Below are 17000 nucleotides of genomic sequence, written 5' to 3'. Positions count from 1 at the left end.
TATTTATTTTGAGAGAGAGAGAGAGAGAGAGAAAACACAAGTGGGGGAGGGGCAGAGGGAGAGAATCCCAAGCAGGTTCTGAACAGCCAGCACAGAGCTCAATGCAGGGATCAAACTCACGAACCCTGAAGATCATGACCTGAGCCGAATCAAGAGTCAGACACTTCACCCACTGAGCCACCCAGGCGCCCCCAAAAGACATACTTTTTAATCTTTTACATCCACAGAAGGAACTAGGAAGACCATTCCCCCAAGACCATAAAGAGCATAGGAAAGGCACTTCATGCTGGCCTGGGAACCGCAAATACTCCACAAACCAGGGGAGGCAGCTGGTGCCCTCCAGCATTGCCTGGCGTGGGAGTGTGAGCTGAGACAGAAAGGGAGCAGCAGAGACCTGAAACCTCCGTGCCACTCCCACCTGTAACTCCCACCCCCATGGGTGGTCCAGACCTGCAAGAGAAAGCCAGCACAGTTCACTTCCTAGTCTTGCCATCTGCCAACTGGATTCACCTTAAGCAAGTTACCTTACCTCTCTGTGCCATACATACTCTAATCCCCCCCCCCAAAAAAGTGAAAATGATCTGTTACATTGAATGCCATCTACAAAGTAGCTTTCCCTTCCCCTCAGTGGGCAGCAGGAAGCAGTGGAGGTAATGGGGTATTCCAACAGGCATTTGGGCAGGGCCCAGGACCAGGAAGTCATGAGAAGTCAAGTCCTGGAGAAGAAGAAGACCAGGGCTAGGTGCCAGCGCATTCACAGACAGGCTTCCACTGGACTGCAGCTTGCTGGGATTGACCTGCAGGATGGAATGTTCATGAAAAGGTAAATGGAGTTAGAAGTGGGGACCTGAGGGGGGGGGCGGGCGCCTGGGTGGCTCAGTCGGTTAAGCATCAAACTGCAGCTCAGATCATGATTTAATGGTTCATTAGGGTTTGTTTTGTGGATTTGAGCCCTGTGTGGAGCTCTGTGCTGACAGCTCAGGGCTCAGAGCCTGCTTCAGGTTCTGTGTCTCCCTTTCCCTCTCTCTGCCCCTCCCCTGCTTGTGTGTGTGTGTGTGTGTGTGTGTGTGTGTTCTCTCTGTCTCTAGCTCTTGCTCTCTCTCTGAAAAATAAATAAGGTAGCATTTGAAAGGTGCTTAAGGATGGCACCAAATCCCTGGAGATAAAGTGGAGAAGAAAGGGGATTTAAATGGGAAGTATGCATATTGGGAAGGATTGGGAATGGGGAGGGACTGGGGCTTACAAGATGCTGAAAGTGAGTGCTTTCAATAATAAAAGAAAGAAAGAAAGAAAGAAGAAAAAGAAAGAAAGAAAGAAAGAAAGAAAGAAAGAAAGAAAGAAAGAAAGAAAGAAAGAAAAGAAAGAGAAAGAGAAAAAGAAAGGGAAAAAAAATACTAAGCCAAGACAGGAAAACCTTTGCCCTGAGACCAAGATTCAGGGACAGTCTTCCCTAACAAAACTAGTAAGAAAAGGACAGGGGTTTGGTGACAAAACAAAGACCCAATTATCAAAACTGGGATAGATAATGGGAGCAAGGTTGGAGCTGGACGACAAGATCAGATCTGGAGGAACAGCTGAGACCCGGTGCTGAGTCACTGTGACCTGGTGCTGAGTCAGCAGAACACTGCCCCTCTGATTGGTCCCCAGGCTGGGGGTGCAGAGGGAAGTCCAGAGCCCTCGCTGTGAGCAGGGAGGGACAGAGAGCAGGAACCTAACCTTGGCATTAAAAGGGCAAAGACTGGATGGAATCTTGCAGTCAGGGGCTTTCCAGGCAGCAGCAGAAGCCAAATTCTTTGCAGTTTCTGCCTCACACTCACCTCAGGGGAGCTTGTTAATAATATCAGTGTTCCAGCCCACCTCAGATTTAAAGAACTAGAATCTCTGTAGGTAAGGACAAAACATCTAGTACCGGTGAATTCGATGCAAAATAAAATTGAAAACCCGTAAGTTTAGATTCTAACCTTTATAAAGACATTCTTCCTCACCTTGGTTCTGATTTATGGATTGATGTCTCTCCCCTCACTCTCTCTAGAAAGTAGCCTCTGATAACCATATGGAGCTCAGACTGAGGTGGGTTCAGTTAGTTGCTTTCTTGCTGTGATAAAATATATATAATATAAAATATGCCATTTTAACCACTGTAAGTGTAAAAATCAATGCTGTTAATTATGTTGTGCAACCATCACCACTTTTTTTCTTTTCTATCACTCCTAACAGAAACTCTATAACCATTAAGTAGTAACTCCTCATTCCCCCCCAGCCCCCAGCCCCTGGGAACACCTAAGGTACTTTCTGACTCTATGAATTTGCCATTTCTAGATATTTCATGTAAGTGGAATCATACAGTAATTGACCTTTTGCAACTGGCTTCCTTCACTTAACATGTTTTCAAGGTTCCTCCGTGTTGCCGCATGTATCAGAACTTAATTTCTTTTTATGGCTGAATCAAGTTTCATTGTATGGATAGATCACATTTTGTTTACCCATTCGTCTGATGATTGACACTTGAGTTGTTTCCACCTTTTGGCTATAGCGAACAATGCTGCAATAAACATTGGTATATAAGTATTTGTCTGAGTCACACTTTTCAATTCTTTTGTGTATATACCTAGGAGTGAAATTTCTGGGTCATATGATAATTCTGTGTTTAACTTTGCAAGGAACTGCCAAACTGTTTCTTACAAAGGCTACATTTTATTATTCCCACTAGCAAGGCATGATGGTTCCAATTTTTCCACATCTTCAACAACATTTTTTATTTTCCATTTTTAAAAATTATAACCATTGTAGTAGGTGTGAAGTAGCATCTCATTAAAGTTGTTTTTTAATATTTTACTTTATTGATTTTTTTTAAGTAAGCTCCAAACCCAATGTGGGGCTTGAACCCATGACCCCGAGACCAAGAGTCACATGCTCACTCATTCTACTGACTGAGATGGTGCCCCTCATTGTAGGCTGATTTGCGTTTCCCTAATGACTGATGCTGTTGACATCTTTCCACATGCTTACTGGCCATTTGTAAGCCTTCTTTGGAGAAAAGTCTATTCAATTCATTTGCCCAATTTTAAATTAGGTTGTTCTTCATTTTGTTGTTGAGTTACAAGAGTTCTGTGTATCTTCTGGATATTAAACTCTCATTAGTTTTGATCAACTCTCATTGATTTGCAAATATTTTCTCACATTCTGTTGTCTTTTCATTTTCTTGATAATGTCTTTTGGTGCCTGATAGTTTTTAATTTTCATGAAGTCCAATTTTTTTGTTGTTGCTTGTGCTTTTAGTGTCATGTTAAGAATCCATTGCCCCTGTTTCCGATTCTGTGTCTCCCTCTCTCTCTGCCCCTCCCCCGTTCATGCTCTGTCTCTCTCTGTCGCAAAAATAAATAAACGTTGAAAAAAAAATTAAAAAAAAAAAAAAGGGGCGCCTGGGTGGCGCAGTCGGTTAAGCGTCCGACTTCAGCCAGGTCACGATCTCGCGGTCCGTGAGTTTGAGCCCCGCGTCGGGCTCTGGGCTGATGGCTCAGAGCCTGGAGCCTGTTTCCGATTCTGTGTCTCCCTCTCTCTCTGCCCCTCCCCCGTTCATGCTCTGTCTCTCTCTGTCGCAAAAATAAATAAACGTTGAAAAAAAATTTAAAAAAAAAAAAAAAGAATCCATTGCCAAATCCAAGGTCATGAAGATTTACCTCTCTGTATTCTTCTATCAGTTTTATGGGTTAGGCCTTTATATTTAAGTTGTTAATCCACCTTGAGTTAATTTTTGTATACAGTGTGAGGTAGGATGGTCTAACCTCATTTTTTCCCATGTAGAAATCCAGTTGTCCCAGAACCATTTGTTGAAGAGTCTGCTCTCTCCCCATCGAATGGACTTGGCATCTTTGTCAAAAATTAGTTTATATATTACTCTTTAAGGGGTACAGAGTTTCAAATTTGCAAGATGAAAAGGGTTCTGAAGATGGATGGTGGTGTGATGGGTGCACAACGTGAATGACTTAATATCACTGAACTGTTGTATACTTAAAAATGGTTAAGATGAGACACTTTATGTGATGCGTATTTTATCACAATTTTAAAAAATCAATTGTCCACACAGGAATGGGTTTATTTCCAAACAATCATTTCTATCCCACTGCTCTGTATGTCTATCCTGATGCCAATAGAACACTATTTTGATTACTATAACTCTGTAATAAGTTTTTCAAACTAGGAATATTCCAACTTTGTTCTTTTTCAGAATTGTTTTTGGCTATTCAGGGCCCCTTGCAATCCCGTAGGATTTGAGGACTATCTTTTCCATTTCTGCAAGAAAACATTGTTGAAATTTTATTTTTTTCATGTTTATTTATTTTTTTGAGAGAGAGCACAAGCGGGGCAGGGGCACAGAGAGAGGGGGACAGAGGATTTTTAGTGGGCTCCGTACAGAACATGACCTGAGCCTAAGTCGGATGCTTAACCCACTGAGCCACCCAGGTTCCCCCTCAGTTGACATTTTAATGAGATTGTGTTGAATCTATAGTTAGCTTTGGGTAGTATTGCCATCCGGACAGTATTAAGTCTTTCAGCACGTGAATACAATAAATACAAATGTCTTTGTATTTATTTAGGTGCTCTGTCAGCAATGTTTCGTAGTTTTCAGTTCAGCTAGGTGTTTACGTTATAACATTTTTCTCCCCTTTATTCAATATGACACACTTTAGGTCAAATAAAAAATAGAATGCAACTTTCAAGAAGGCAATTAGTATTTCATTCATTGTGGTGTAACCCATCATGAGAAGAAAAGACTTACAGATCACATAGAATTAAACCAGCATTTGATTCAAGATGCTTTCTTCAGAGTTCTGAACTAGGTGCTGGAGGGCCCCAATCTGCATTAGCTTAGTTACCAGTGTAACTACCAGGTAGAAGTCTAAACTGTGATGGTATAATGGGAAATGCTATAAAGCAGCCTTGTGCAGAAAGCTAAGGGCACACAAACAAAGCAAAACTAAGGGCACATAATGAGAATTGGGTTGGGAAAAATGTCAAACAGGAGGCTCTGACCATAGGGTGGGATTTTGCCAGTGAGAAAGGGGAAAGGGGAGAAGGGCATGTGTGCGTTTATGGGGGAGGTGAGGAGGAGAAAAATGTGGAGATAAGGTAGAAGTGCCTTAATCCCCTCTGGTTAGTCAAGCAGTTCATTCATTTGAACAACTGTACAAAAATTTTAAGGCACATCTCTCTTTTTTTTTAATTTTTTAAGTGTTTATTTATTTTTGAGAGACACAGAGCGTGATCAGGGGAGGGGCAGAGAGGGAGACACAGAATCTGAAGCAGGCTCCAGGCTCTGAGTTGTCAGCACAGGACCTGACGCAGGGCTCAAACAACTAACTGCAAGATCATGACCTGAGCCGAAGTCAGACGCTCAACCGACTGAGCCATCCAGGTGCCCCTAATTTATCTTTTAATGTTTATTTATTTTTGAGAAAGACAGAGTGCGAGCAGGGAAGGGGCAGAGAGAGAGAGAGAGAGAGAGAGAGAGAGAGAGAATCCAAAGCAGGCTCCAGGCTCTGAGCTGTCAACACAGAGCCCAATATGGGGCTCAAACTCACAAACCGCGAGATCATGACCTGAGCCGAGGTTGAATGCTTAACCAACTGAGCCACCCAGGGACCCCAAGGCACATATCTCTTAATATACTCCTTTCAAAAAATATGATACATTTAAAAAGTAATATTTGTGGGACAATGGGAGAAATAGAATAAAGGCTATGGGGTAGATAACAGTATACTTTATCAATGTTTATTTCCTGATTTTGATACTTGTACTATGGTTATGAAAGAGAGTGTCCTTAGGAAATACACACTGAAATATTTAGGGGAAAGAGAGCATCATGAATGCAACTTACTTTCAAATGGTTCAGAAAAAAAGTAGTATGCATGCATACGGAAAGAAAATCATAAAGAAAATAATAAAAGTGGTAAAATGCTAACAATTGGAGAATCTGAGGGAAGAAAAGTTTTTATGCTGTTCTTGCAACTTTCTTACAAGTTTGGAATTGATTCAAAATAAAAACCATCCCCCCAAAAGCAACATTGTCACTTCTCAACAATACAAACAGGGTCCTGAAAAAAATTTTTTACACACATAGAAAATATATCTGAAAGGACACCCCACTACTTATTAGTGAGTACTTCTAAGATATAGACTGAATGGAGAAAAGAAAGATTTAAAATTTTACTTTGTACATTCCTGTTTTTTTTATTTTATTGAAAGATGTATTAATTTTGTAATTAGAGGGGCACCTGGGTGGCTCAGTCGGTTAAGCGTCCAACTTTGGCTCAGGTCATGATCTCGCGGTCCGTGGGTTCGAGCCCCGCGTTGGGCTCTGTGCTGACAGCTCAGAGCCTGGAGCCTGCTTCAGATTCTGTGTCTTCCTCTTTCTCTGACCCTCCCCTGTTCATGCTCTCTCTCTGTCTCAAAAATAAATAAATGTTAAAAAAAATTTTTTTTAATTTTGTAATTAGAAATAAAAACACAAAAGATATTAAAAGGAAAACCCCTTGGGGTGATAACTAACAACAGAAGAATACCTTTCTGGGACACCTGGGCAGCTCAGTCAGTTAAGCATCCTGATCTTGATTTTGGTTTGGGTCATGATCTCACGGTTCGTGAGTTCAAGCCCTGCGTCAGGCTCTGCACTGACAGCAGGGAGCCTGCTTGGGATTCTCTCTCTCCCTCTCTCTCTCTCTCCCCTTCCTCTGCACTCTCTCTCTCTCTCTCTCAAAATAAATACATAAACTTTAAAAAAAAAAGAACACCTTTCTATTGTATGATAATAGAGTCGGAATGGTAAGAAAAGACATTTTTAAATTAAAAAATACATATTTTACACATGTACATAACAATCAACAAATATATGTCAACATTTTAACAATTGTTGGCACTTAATGAGAATTATTTTTTCACGTGAAAAGATGTTCAACATCATTCATCATCAGGGAAATACAAATCAAAACCACAATGAGATATCACCTCACAACCGTCAAAATGGCTAAAATTAACAACTCAGGAAACAACAGATGTTGGTGAGGATGAGGAGAAAGGGGAACACTTTTACACTGTTGGTAGGAATACAAACTGGTGCAGCCACTCTGGAAAACAGTATGGAGGTTCCTCAAAAAGTTAAAAATAGAACTACCCTACAACCCAGTAATTGCGCTAGTAGGTATTTATCCATAGGATACAAAAATGCTGATTCAAAGGGGCACATGCACCCCAATATAAATAAACATTAAAAATTTTTTTAAAAAGATGTGGTATGTATACAATGGGATATTACTCAGCGATCAAAAAGAACGAAATCTTGCCATTTGCAACTATGTGGATGGAACTAGAATGTATTATGCTAAGTGAAATAAGTCAGAGTAAGACAAATACCATATGATTTCACGTATATGTGGAATTTAAGAAACAAAGCAGATGAACATAGGGGAAGGGAAGGAAAAATAAAAAAGATAAAAACAGAGAGGCAAACCATAAGAGACTCTTTCTTTTTTTTTTTTAATTTTTTTTTAATGTTTATTTATTTTTTGAGACAGAGAGAGACAGAGCATGAACGGGGGAGGGTCAGAGAGAGAGGGAGACACAGAATCGGAAGCAGGCTCCAGGCTCCGAGCCGTCAGCACAGAGCCCGTCGCGGGGTTCGAACTCACGGACCCTGAGATCATGACCTGAGCCAAAGTCGGACGCTCAACCGACTGAGCCACCCAGGCGCCCCAAGAGACTCTTTCTTAACTCTAGAGAACCAACAGTGTTGCTGGAGAGGAGGTGGGTGGGAGATGGCTAACTGGGTGATGGACATTAAGGAGGGCATTTGTTGGGATGACACTGGGTATCATATATAAGTGATGAATCACTAAATTCTACTCCTGAAACCAATACTACATTATATGTGAATTAACCTGAATTTAAATAAAGAAGAAAAAGAAAAAAATGAGAATGATTATGTTTTTATGTCCTTGAGAAGCTGCTTTTTCTTCTCTCCAGGAACCGAGAGCTTAAAAATCTCACCACATTGTTCTCCCAGTTCAGCGCCGTAATGGTAAGGAAAATCACAGAAACTCTCTTAATAATTTAAGCACAAAGCTCCCATCTTCACCTTAATTACTGCCTACATTTTGCCGAAGCTAAGGTTGTTTTTGTTCAGAATGACTTCTGTAGGTTGACACACACAAAAATTACAGCCTGTAGTAGTTTCCCAAGCCCACCCGCACAAACTAAATTAAGCACTTATTAAATTCGTGCACTTAAAAAAAAGAGACAATAAAAATGATATCAATCAACCAATTTCCTCCCCCAAGCCCCAAAATAGAAGATCACCAAGTCATGCTTTCCCCTGGGTTAGATGTGGCTTCAAATGAAGTGTTGATGAAGCATCCTAAACCAAGGCATGGCCTCGCCCCATCTTTCCAGTTGGGGAGAGAGAGGGCCAAGGGAGTAGGGTAAAATTTTAGGGCCTCATTCTATGGGGAATATCTAATGCCAGGCTCAAAAGCTTCAGGTGATCAGGACTCAGGCCTTCTATACTGTTTTATACTGGTTGTCTTCCAGCTCATTCCTCCCACTTTAGTGCACCTTTGTCACGGTCCCTCTGCCTCAAGGACATAGGCAAAGAAGCACAGACTTATTCATTAATATTCTGGGTTGTTAACTCCCAAGACTTAGCAGAGGAGGGGCTAGCTTGACTAATCTATTTTACTTGTGATCCTTCTAATAAATGAGAACATTCTTCCAGTTGAGTTCTTTTGTATCCAAGTACAATGTTATCTTTTGGCTCCTGATATATTTGGAACTAAAATATGCTCAATATATAAACTCTGGACATTAATATGACTTAGGTTTCTTCTTCCTTAATTAAAGAAGAAAAAAAAACCTATAGAAAAAAATCCCCAATCACAGGATGAAACCTACTTCACTTTTTAAAGTCTACATCTCACATTTTAATGATCACCAATATACCTTTTAGGATATATATTCTACAGCTTGACATTCATCTATTTATTCAAAAATTACTTATTCAGTATCACTATGATGTTGACTAAACATATTCCCTGCCTTTAAGAACAATATACTTTAGGGGGCACCTGGGTGGCTCAGTTGGTTAAGCCTCCAACTTCAGCTTAGGTTCCTGAGTTCGAGCCCCATGTCAGGCTCTGTGTTGACAGCTCAGAGCCTGGAGCCTGCTTCAGATTCTGTGGCTCCCTCTCTCTCTGCCCCTCCCCTACTCGTGCTCTGTCTCTCTCTCTCTCTCTCTGTCTCTCTCTCTCAAAAATAAATAAAAACATTTTTAAAAGTTTAGTGAAAAAAAGAACACTATACATTAGGGGCATCTGGATGGCTCAGTTGGAAGAGCATTTGACTCTTGATCTTGGAGTCATGAGTTTATACTCCACATTGCGTATAGAGGTTACTTAAAGAAATATATATATATATTTTAAAGAACAGTATACTTTAATACACATTGTTTTAAATTTTTTTAAATGTTTATTTATTTTTTTGGAGCGAGAGAGAGACAGAGTGTGAGGAAGGGAGGGGCAGAGAGAGAGGAAGACACAGAATCTGAAGCAGGCTCCAGGCTCTGAGTTGTCAGCACAGAGCCCTATGCGGGGCTTGAACTCATGAAGCATGAGATCATGACCCCAGCTGAACTCAAGACACTTAAATGACTGAGCCACCCAGGTACTCCAACGTTGTTTTAAATTTTTAAACGGATCAATAAGAAATCACCTAAATATATCACATTATCTTAACAGTTAGATAATACATTCTTTGGGGCAAGGTTGCTGAAAGGCACACAAAAAATAGTAGAAATTACTCTCAAAGAATTATCTTGTGTTGGTGACAATAAAGTCAACTTCATGTCAAACTATTTGTATGTATTTATGTATCCCTATATATATTTTATTCTCTCCTGAGATCACTTTATTTTAACAACAGTTAATTTGCATTAAGACGTATTTGGAACGTCGGGAAAACACCGGGAAAAGAGTGTATTCATTGAAATATTGCAAAGCAGTAAGAACAAGTTCTGAGTAATTACAACAAAAGGAAGCCCATGTGTCTATTTCCCTCTAGAATTTTAGAAGTAACATTTTTAAAAATCATAACTGTATGAGAAAACCAGCTAATCATTTTTTAAAAGCTATATTTCTGTATTTTTTTCTTGCCAAAAATATATCCCAGGTAGACCAGAAATTTAAGCATAAACATATGACACCATAAATGTGCCAGAAAAAAATGGGTAAAATTTTTTGTAGTCCTGCATCTTGGAAGTATTTTCTACATGTGACAGTTATTTCAGAAGCCATAAATAAATGATAAAATATTTCATATAAAATATTTAAATTCTAAAGGGTAAACATTACTCTACCTAGAGTTGAAAGAAGAACCAGGAAAAATATTCACAACGAACATAACATAAAAGACGGATGTATTTAATAAACAAAGAGCTCTTATAAAAATAAAAGCAGTGATAATATCGAGGAGGGACTGGGAGATGGGGAGGCTATTTCCATTACCTGCCCTCCATTCCTTGATAAGGACAATTGACTTTTTCGCAATCTTATGTAAAGTACTGTGCAATCACAATTTCAAGGCAAGGTCCTTAGCTTTAACCTTGCCAACAAGGTTGCTCATCTTAAGTTCTTCCTATATAAGAATTCTGGTGTTGCCACTAATAAAAAGGCAATCAGCTCAATGCAATAATGGCAAAGAACATAAGTAGGCAATCTCAAATAACCACATGAAAAGGTATTTAGCCCCAGTTACAGTTAAAGAAAGTTATCTCTTTGGAAAGAGTCTATATTTCTTGGACTTCAAGCTGCTTAGTTGCTCTGCATCACAAGTTATTTGTTTTTGTTTTTTTTTTTACTTTTTAAAATGTATGTATGTATGTATTATTTATTTATTTATTTATTTATTTGTTTGTTTGTTTGTTTGTTTATTTATTTATTTTTGAGAGAGAGAGCACACGTGAAAGAGGGGCAGAGAGACAAGGAGACAAAGAATCCTAAAAGGACACTGCAGAGCCCAAAGCAGACTCGATCCCACAAACCGTGAAATCATGACCTGAGCAAAAATCAAGAGTCAGATGTTTAACTGACTAAGCCACCCAGACATCCCTGCATTACAAACTGTTTGATAGGTTCAAGTAATGTTATGATTTTGTAGTTAATCTCACATTTTATTATAGTTAGGGTGGAAGTGATACTTTCCACCTGCCTCATCCTGGATGGAAATAGAACTCCCCAATTCAGGGGCACCTGAGGGGCTCGTTAAGTGCCCAACTCTTGATTTTGGCTCAGGTCATGACCTCACGATCCCGTTGGTCAGATTGAGTGCTGCGTGGGGCTCTGCACTGACAGTTTGGAGCCTGCTTGGCATTCTCTCTCTCCCTCTTGCTCTGCCCCTCCCCAGCTCATGTGCGCTCTCTTGCTCCCTCAATATAAACATTTTAAAAATAAAAATAAATAAATAAATACATCCATGGGAAACGATTAAAGCTATAGCTATTGAAAAAAGGTAAGAGTATAGGTACAGGCTTAGACGTCAAAAATATATTAAGTGAAAAAAAAAACTTTTAGGACCAATGATCACATTTGTGTAAAATAACGCACATGTATGTGTATTTTAATTGATATGCTTCTATACAATATGAATGCTTCTCCAAGAAAATAACTTAATAAGGAGTGTTTTTATCTTATGCACTTAAAATGCTTTCATATTGTTTAAAACTACAAAGCCTGTTTGAAGTTTTCCAGAAAAAAAAGGTGTTTTTTTTATGTCAAAAGCAAAACATCTGTCACTTTAGTTTGACGTTTTTTCATGTCCTGTTTACCGAACTAGAAACAAACACTGAATCATAATTAACTGATATAATTGGAAAGAAGTGCTGCCCCAGGATGATATGCTTAATGACATATTTGCAGAGTAGCGTACATTGATGGGTAAATACAAAAGAAAGACTGCAGACAGAAAGAAGTGGGTAGCATAAGAAAGAAAGAAAGAAAGAAAGAAAGAAAGAAAGAAAGAAAGAAAGAAAGAAAGAAAGAAAAGAAAGAAAGAAGAAAGAAAGAAAGAGAAAAGAAGGAAAGAACGAAACCGAGAGAAAGAAACAACAAAGAAAAAGAGAAATATGTAGCATTCATCAACATGACACCCATTGAAATAACCCACTTCTTTTTTAATTAATTAACTAGTTTGCTTATTTATTTTCAAGTAATCTCTAAACCCAACGTGGGGCTCAAACTTATGACCCCAGAGATCAAGAATTATATGCGTCACTAATTCAGCCAGCCAGGCACCCCTGAAATAACCCACTTCTTGTTAGTTTTCTTGCTGATTTCCTTTTCTCATATGCAAGAGGAAGTAATAATTCCCAAATCAAAGTATTTATGTCTTGGAAGTCCAAAACTAGATGCTAATTGTTTTTATGAATAATAAAGTCGCGTTAAAGGTCAGAACAAATAAAGGATCAAGGGAACTTGCTGTCTTTGAGTTTAAGAAGTTAAACCTTCATGTAATTTCCTTCTCTGCAGACTTTTTATATACTATGCAGTAGTCATTTAGAGCAACAAGTCTGGACCTCCTTTCTGAAGGTAAGTTGGCTTGCCTTCTTGACCTCTTACAAATGAAGGGAAAAATTTACAGGCTCTATTTTATTTATTCATTATATCCTTCCTTCCTTCATTATTCTATGCATCATTGATTCATTAAAAAGAAAAACATTTATTGAATACTTTGTATGTCCAGCTCTGAGAATGCAAAGTTAAAACACCATCTTCAGACCCAAAGATTTTGCAGTCCGAAGGTAGATAAAGAAGAAAAAGGGAAAATTACAAGATGGTGTATAAAACGTTAGTACTGGAGGCTAAAGGAACCCAAAGAAGGGTTACCTGGTATAACCTGGAAGGCTAGGGAAGACTTTCGGCAAAGGGACTGTCTGAACTAAATCCTGAAGGATGAAGGCAGTCCAGATAGGGAAAGGAAGCAGTGTACAAAGTCATAGCCGTGAACTGAAGGGAAAAAAACAAAAAACAAAAAAAACATAGCATCTTTAGGGAACTGCTCATAGTTCAGTATGCTTGGCATGGTTCTAAGACAGGAATGGTGGGAAGACCAGGCCAGGGAGAGATGAGCAGTGACCAGGTCCTGAGGGATTTTGTCTTCCATCCTAAGTAATCTGGAATTCATCCTAATGGCTCTGGGTTTTAAGCAGGAAGAAGATATGATCAGGGTTGGGGTGTGTAAACATCTCTTGGGCAGCAGTGTAAGGAAATAAAACTAAGTGAGAAATGTGAAGAGACAGGAGACAGGACAATATTTAAGGCAGGAAGATTAGTGAAGAAGCAGTTCAAATACATAGGGAAAAAATGGTGAGTGATTTTGGTTTTTAGAAAACACACGAAATGGCAGATGAGAGTATCAGGCCTTTGGTTGGGCCCTGAGCCCTGGGAAGGACTCCAGTAGGGGGCTGAGGCAGTTTACAGAAGCCCTTGGCAGTGATGGCCAGACTCTTGGAGGCCGAAGACAGGAGAGGTACTTGGTATTCAAGCTGCTCAAGGTCATGGAGGTTATTTCCCTGGAGGAGATCTCTTTTCCTCACCTACCAAGGAGTCTGAGATTTTTTTTTTTTTTTTTTACTCCTTTCCAGGACAATGTTTCTAGGCCCTGATGATCTTTTTTTTTTAATTAAAAAAAATTTTTTTTAACGTTTATTTATTTTTGAGACAGAGAGAGACAGAGCATGAACGGGGGAGGGGCAGAGAGAGAGGGAGACACAGAATCGGAAACAGGCTCCAGGCTCTGAGCCATCAGCCCAGAGGCCGACGCGGGGCTCGAACTCACGGACCGCGAGATCATGACCTGAGCTGAAGTCGGACGCTTAACTGACTGCGCCACCCAGGCGCCCCTAGGCCCTGATGATCTTGTCCATTCTGAAACAGACCCAGAGCAGTCAAGAACCCAGACTGAAGTTGTTTGTGACCACTGTGTTGTCACCCACTGGGTTGTACCAACTGCCATCCGTGGGACCATCATTCTGTCCAAGATACCTTAATTCCTATGAGATGAGGCTACTATAAGAAGAAAGAGATCAATAAGCATTTCATTCCGGCCGGGTGATACTCTCTTTGCAAGGTGACAAGGTTTGGGGTCTCATTAAGGCTCATCTTACTCTTGACTTTTAAATGAACTGACATTCCGTCTGTTCTTGTGTCTAAGACACCACCGCTGATGACTGGTGTGGATAACTGCTATACTTTTGCTAGGAGCTTCACTGCCACTGGGTCAACTTTGCTGAAGCCATCTTTGATGCCATCTCTAAGTCCTGCAGCTCTATGATCCCTGAACTCTGCAAAGACAGTATTCACCAAATTTCTCTCTCAGGGATTTACTGATCATAAAGTCCCAAGTGACAGTGCACAGAACCCACAGAATCCTCGTGGTTACCGTGTTGTGGTCTTGTAAAAGCAAGATTAGAGAGTGAAAGAGAAGGATGGTGAAGGTCTGAACTAATGTAGTAGTAAGGATGAAGAGGAGGTAACAGACCTGAGATATACAAGAAAAAGAAATCACAGGACTTCATGTCTGATTAAATATTGGAAGTAAAGAAAGGGAGGAGTTGAGAATGACTATTTTAGGTTTCCAGTTTGGGCTCCTGGAAAGAGGTCCTTCAGAATAATAAGAAATGTAGGCTATGGGGCCACTTTTCAACAGATTGTAAGTAGTAAAGATTTGGACCTGTTGAATTTAAGACAGTTGTGATACTTCTACAAAGAAGTGATCAGTAAGTAATTGAAAACTGTAGGTTTTAAACACAGGGAATACAGGCACCTGGATGTCTCAGTCGATTAAGCATCTGACTTCGGTTCAAGTCATGATCTTGCAGCTCATGGGTTCAAGCCCCACATCAGACTCTGTTCTGACAGCTCAGAGCCTGAAGCCTGGTTTGGATTCTGTGTCCCCCTCTCTCTCTCTGCCCCTCCCCCACTCACGTTCTGTCTGTCTGTCTGTCTCTCTCTCTCTCTCTCTCAAAAATAAATTTTAAAAGATTTAAAAACTTTTTAAATTTAAACACAGGGAATAGATCTGAGCTGGAGGTATAGATTGTTGGAGAGTGTGTGAGTGGCCATGAGTCTAAGACGGTAAATGAAGTCATGGAGAAGGATGAGATAACTCAAGAAGAGTATACAGAGGTAAGAAGAGAGGTGAGCCAAGGACAAAATGGTGGATAACATATATTAAGGGATAGACAGAATACTAGAAGACTCTAAAGAAATATCCATAAAGTGTTATAAACCCAAACAGGGTATTATTGTAGAAGGTGAGGGAAAAGAAAGTTTCAAGGTGAGAGGAGTCAAACAGTTTGAAAACTTACAGAGAGGCCATATAGGTTAAAAGGGAGATGCATCCATTGGATCCAGCAACCTAAAAAATTACTGATGTGCCAAGCAAGAGAAATTTTGGTCACGTGGCAAAATCTAGACTGTAATGGATTAAGGAACAATGGAAAGTAAGGAGGATGAAAAAAAATAGACAAGTCTTTCAATAAGGTTAGTTGGAAAGGAAAGGAAAGGAAAGGAAAGGAAAGGAAAGGAAAGGAAAGAGGGTGGTTGCCAGAGGAAAAGATAGTTTAAGGGAAGATGCTCCTTTTTGGAAAGATGCTGATGGAAAAGAAAAGGAGACAGGTAGTTGAGGAAGAAAAGTCAGGGAGGAAGAGTAGGGAATGAAGAACAGAGCCCAACTGGAGGGATTAGCTTTGAATAAAAGAAGGGAATCCTTTTCCCCTATGATAAGAAGAAAGCCATGCAGATGTATTTCTAAGAGACATTCAACACCACCAGCAATTTTTGGTACAAAACTTCTTGGTGCTGGAGTTCTGAATCAGAGAGTAGGCATTTGTAATGTTGTAACATGTGACAAGCAAACTTTGTCCAGGGGCCATCCCATTTTACAGCTCTGATAACTACTGCATCTCACATGTTCAGCAATGTCAAATGTACAGTGAAAACCAAGTCCTCGGTACTGCTTTGTGGAGGTATAATTCACATACCATAAAATTCACCAGTTTTAAGTATACACTGACATGATTTTTAGTAAATTTATTAAATTTCTCAAATTATGCAATTATCACCATAGTCCAGTTTTAGAATATTTTCATCACCCCAATAAAATTCCTACTGCCCATTTACAATTAATCCCTGTTCCCACCTCAGCCCTAGGAAAAAACTAATATATTTTTTTTATCTCTATAGATTGGTCACTTCTGGACATTTCATATAAAATAAATCATACAATATGTGGGGGTTTTTTGTCTGGCTTCTTTCACTTAGCATAATGATTTTTAGGTTCATCTCTGTTACAGTATGTACGAGTGGGTAATTCCTTTTTACTGCTGAATATATGCCATTGTATCACTATACCACACTTTGTTTATCTACTCACCAGTTGATGGATATTTGTCACTGCTTTTGCTTGTTCAGATTGGTTTTGATTTTGGTTTGGTTTAGTTTTACTTTTTTTAAATGTAAGTATAGTTGACCTGCTGCTTTGCTATTGCTTTGATCTTTGCCCCTGAATGACAGGCATACATTGACAATCTTCTCTCTGTGCTATCTATGTGCCTACTGACAACTTTAGACAGTAAGTCATGTTATTTTTCTCTAGAGGGTGTGAAGCTAGGCTTTGCCAATTTTTTTTTCTTTTTTTGTGAAGGATAAAGTGTCTTCTTGGTGATTGGTAAAGGATAAAGACATTATAATTAGACCCAGTCACTAGCCCAATGCATCATAACTATTCCAAACCACAAACAACTTTGACAGGATGCATGCCTGCCACACTCCACAAAAATGTACTCACACACTCCCAGATTTTTGCCACTACAAAACAACAGTACCACAAAACAATAACAGTGACAATGATGACCACCACAGTAAATGTCCCAGGAAATAATGAGAAGGATGATGCTA

This window comes from Lynx rufus, unplaced genomic scaffold, assembly GCF_022079265.1.
Source record: "Lynx rufus isolate CCGP_SWC_20201006 ecotype Redwood Valley unplaced genomic scaffold, mLynRuf1.p SCAF_17, whole genome shotgun sequence".
Lineage (NCBI taxonomy): Eukaryota > Metazoa > Chordata > Mammalia > Carnivora > Felidae > Lynx > Lynx rufus.
This window is presented reverse-complemented; position numbering follows the sequence as displayed.